Raw genomic sequence first — 4,228 nt, 5'->3', positions numbered from 1 at the left:
CACGCAGCTCACACCAGCATGGTTGCCTGTGAACAAGGTCACTGTGTGCCCTCTGAGAGAAAGTGACAGCATGACAAACACGAGAAAGGGAGGGTGGAGGGGCTCAAAGTGGGAGGGTGAGAAAAGAGAGGGGGGGGTGAGGCGAGTGCTAAAGGGAATACTGGGAAGGCCTTTGCATAGAATGTCCGCACTGGCCGACATCAAATGGCATGGCAATAACCACATACCAGAGGGTAATCGGTTCTGGCAAAAATATGCAGCATGAATTGATAGCACCGACACTGCATCTAGAAACAACATCTAAGAATAGGATCAGAGAGGAAAGACTTGCTAGTCAGTCATGTTGCCCGACTTCAATCGTCTGTACAGCACCTGTTTGCCGGGTGGCTTTCACACCTCTCAATAGAGAGTGGTGTTCCATGTTGAGAACTGAGCCCAATAAACTTTAAGGCCTCAATTCTCAACATGGATGACACCACATGCAAAAAAGGTTACAGAAATAGAAGTCTTTCTTCAGACTCTCTGTTCCCTTTTTTAGGTTGTACTAAAACCAAGAGTGGCAGTTCAATCTGGTTGTTCACATATCACTTTATTGATCCTATTTATACCATCATTTCGTCTGTCCCCTTCCACGGGGAAGTTATACTACAGGCCAGGGTCAGGTACACTCCTGAAGCTGGAAGCGATTTATTGCATTGCTCAAGGACACATAATATGGTGCACATTTGCACACACAGAGCTTCCGATCCTTGCTGTTGTGGCTGAAGGTCAGTCCTACTTAATATACCACATCGCTGCCTCAATAGGATTTTGGGCTATGTGGCAATGCGCTTTTGTCCTGGCAATGTTGCACTCCAACACTCATAAATTTAACTATTTGCACTGTTTCAACTCTGCCTCTGCCGCTCTGAACAGTCCCTTCTCCTTTGATCCTAGAGGACGCTCCGAACTGGGGTCAATGCAACTGAGGCTAAATGCCAGCAGACCAAACAGGTGCAGTAGGGAGCTACAGGGGCATGGAAGGACAAGTGAGGGCAAGTAGGGCTGACGAGGAGAAAGAAACCATACTACAGCACACCGTAACATAAAAAAAAAATATATAAAAATTATAGCTCCAGTAAATAATGTTGCATGGGCCGCAACACCTCGTGCTATTTGCCATCCAAGGCTCCTGAACCATTGTCTCTCTCCAAGCCATTTGCAGCTAATAATTCCCAAGGCACCAAAGTAACACCTGGACATTGTTCTGTTTTTCTCATAAACATAATAGCTCCCTGTAAACTCAAGCTTTTCAGTTGTGCTAGGTCAAGTAATTAGAAACCAGAAGATGAGGAAAAAAAAAACACAAGTCAGCTTAAACTTTAAACAAAACAAATGGGCTTGCTGCAGCGCCAACTGGCAAATCAAGTCCAACACACCGACTGCCAATGTCACACATTGGTTATTAAGCACTAAAATGTGGGAGCTGTGCTGTGGCACTATCTATTGGCTGGCAAAAGTAAAAGGTCCAAGCATGAGGCCTTTTCTGTTCTTCTAGTGACCATGCTGATACCACAATTTTAGCTATTAGGTGAAATGACATTTGCCATAGAGCTTTTCTTAAAGTGGAAGTCTGAAATGACAGCTTGGCTTAAACTACAACAGCTGTTCAACTGTAATCTCACACTGCGTGATAGCCAAAATAGAATTAGGGAATTGTTTTTTCAAAAGGGAGGGAAATTCCTATTCTACTTGCGCAATGGTCGATATAACGTACCTGTAATTTAATTGCTTTTGTTCCTGCTGTTGTTTTGCATTAAGCATGACTGTAAGAGTGAAAACCAGGGGGACTCCAGCTGCCACATTAGATGAGTGAAGTTTGATTGGAATAAGGCTCCAGGAGCCTTTTTTCTTACAACTGATGAAGGACATAGCATACAGCTTCATCCCTTAGGGCAGTGTTTAAAGAACAACCTCCCAAATAGACTGGAAGAGGGCTGAATGTAATGGTGTCATAAACACCTTAAAAGAAGTCCTCTGTAATCCATCCTGGCCTCTCAACAAACATGTGAAAAACAGGATGTCCCATAGTCTCAAAGTGCAAATAGGTTCCTGTAACTTCTCTCAGTCACTGTCACCTTAAATGTGGTCTTGTTTGATCAGAGTATGACGTGCAGTCTTGGGGCAGGTTATTATCCTGTTTTCCTTACTTCAGTCTCCCATTATTTGAGCTAAAAAGTCCCACCCACTTACATACACAGGTGGATTTGGTTATTTCACCATTTTTCATTCTATAAATATTTCTGCAGGTCTTTCTAATTTTTTTAAGCTATATAGGCATTTACAACTGGCAAAATTTAGAAAAATCCTCAGACTAAAAGTTATTTATACCACAGTGACTTAGACATGTGATATAGAAACAATTACTGTATCTTTGTGCTCAAAATTACCTATAGTAGTAGTAGATACTCATTTATCTTTTAAAAGAAAATATAGAATAAAAGAGAAAATACATTGTATGGCCGTGGCTAACGAAGCTCTCAGAAAGGATTGGGGATATCAGTATTCAGTGACAGCAGGCTTGAACAGTTCTTATGGGAAGAATTAAATGACAGCAGTCAAAATAATTTGCACACAAAATGTTATAGGAAACAATCAAAGGAAATCTGTAATGCAGGGTTATTATAGGCTAGGTGTCAAATATAAGCTGTATTATGTAGTAAAAAATAAAATATAGCAAATCAAAATTACAAAGCACATGAAAGTGATAGGAAGTGAAAAAGTAATCAAGACATTCCTAATTATAAGCATTATATTTGATAAGTGCCACATTTTTCGCCTCACCCGCTTCTTTCCTCCTTATTTTCTACTTGATCTGCTTTTCTTCTCTCACCATTGTTCTTCATTTTACTCTGCTTCTCTCTCTCTCTCTTTCAGTCTCCGCTTGACTCTCTCCCATCGCACAGCTCCAGTGAGCCGACTCCCCGCCAGGCAGTGCGGCCCAGGAGGGAGCAACCAGCTGAATTATTGAGAGCATAAAAACGCTGCCGCTAATGGATCCTGAATAAACACGCTGGCTAAGCTGCTCCCGCGGCTTCCTCTGCTGCCACAGGGCATCAAGCTGAAAATACTGAGGTTGAGGATGCAGCGACCGGAGCCTACGGCTGAAGCTTCGTCTGGGACTGAGCCAGTTATGACACACTCGGGCCATCCAAAAGATTTTGGGGTACAGGGAGCAAACCTACGAGTGATTCTTGTGATTTATTGACAGTGGAAGCAGTGAGGGATGTAAAAATCAATGAGTGTTTTTTTTTCTCTCATTATCTTTTCCCTATCTCTAACCAAACATTACAGTTAATATATAAACTTGAACAGTGTAGTCTATTATAATTTAATTGGAGTAGCATGTGAAACATTTTAAATATTGGGTCATTCCCTGACGTCATCCCATATCAAAACACTGAGTAAATAAACATTTATACCAAAATATAATTTAACTGTATTGGGCCTTTGTTAGGGTAGTAATTGCGCAGGGCCTTTGACAGGTCCCTCCAAACAAACTGGCACACATCATTAGGTTTTAAGATGGTAACAGATTATGAAGCTAATCATAGATTCATGTAATGAGCTAAGACAAACTTCTAGTGTGAGTGTGACTGTGTGTGTGTGTGTGTGTGTGTGTACACACGTGGGTTTGTACATGCTTGAGTGTGTTCACTCTCATTTAAAACTACTTCTGGATCTAATTCCAAAGAAAGAACCATAGCACAGTGTCTTCATCTTGTTCTCTGATAATGAACGCACTCCAAGGGAAATGAGTAGAAGAGATAGAAATTAAAATACGAATGGAGAGGCCATAAAAAAGGAGGGAAAAAAAAATGTTGGCCCTGCAGCAAACTGGAGCTTCTAAGATTATGACTCAGCTGAAAATCTGTGTACATATGTGTGTATGAACCCTTTTTCTGTTACGATGCACTGTGCGTGTGTGTGTGTGTGTGTGTGTGTGTGTGTGTGTGTGTGTGTGCGCACACGTGTGCGTAGAAAAGTTGTTTCCCATATGAAGATGAAATGCACTTCTGCCTTATGTAAATGCAATGGAATATAGCACCACTGCCTGGCAAATCAGAGCAACTGGAAGGTACAGACAAAAGGAGAAGGGGGGGGGATTTAAAAAAAATGCAAAAATGCAACTCCAAAAAAGGTGTCACTCAGTGAAGAAGAAAGAAAAACAACAGAAAAAAACAACAGA

At 41.4% G+C, this 4,228-nt stretch overlaps 1 protein-coding gene across 6 annotated transcripts in view; it reads right to left on the bottom strand.

Annotated features, from left to right (window-relative positions):
• Positions 1-4,228, bottom strand: part of qkia (QKI, KH domain containing, RNA binding a) — a 72,870-nt gene that overhangs the window by 29,890 nt on the left and 38,752 nt on the right. The gene's annotated exons all lie outside the window — the stretch shown is intronic.

Source organism: Morone saxatilis, unplaced genomic scaffold, assembly GCF_004916995.1.
Source record: "Morone saxatilis isolate NCDOM2014 unplaced genomic scaffold, NCSU_SB_2.0 Contig3, whole genome shotgun sequence".
Lineage (NCBI taxonomy): Eukaryota > Metazoa > Chordata > Actinopteri > Moronidae > Morone > Morone saxatilis.
Note: the sequence above shows the minus strand (reverse complement) of the source record. Positions and strands in the feature narration are given on the sequence as shown.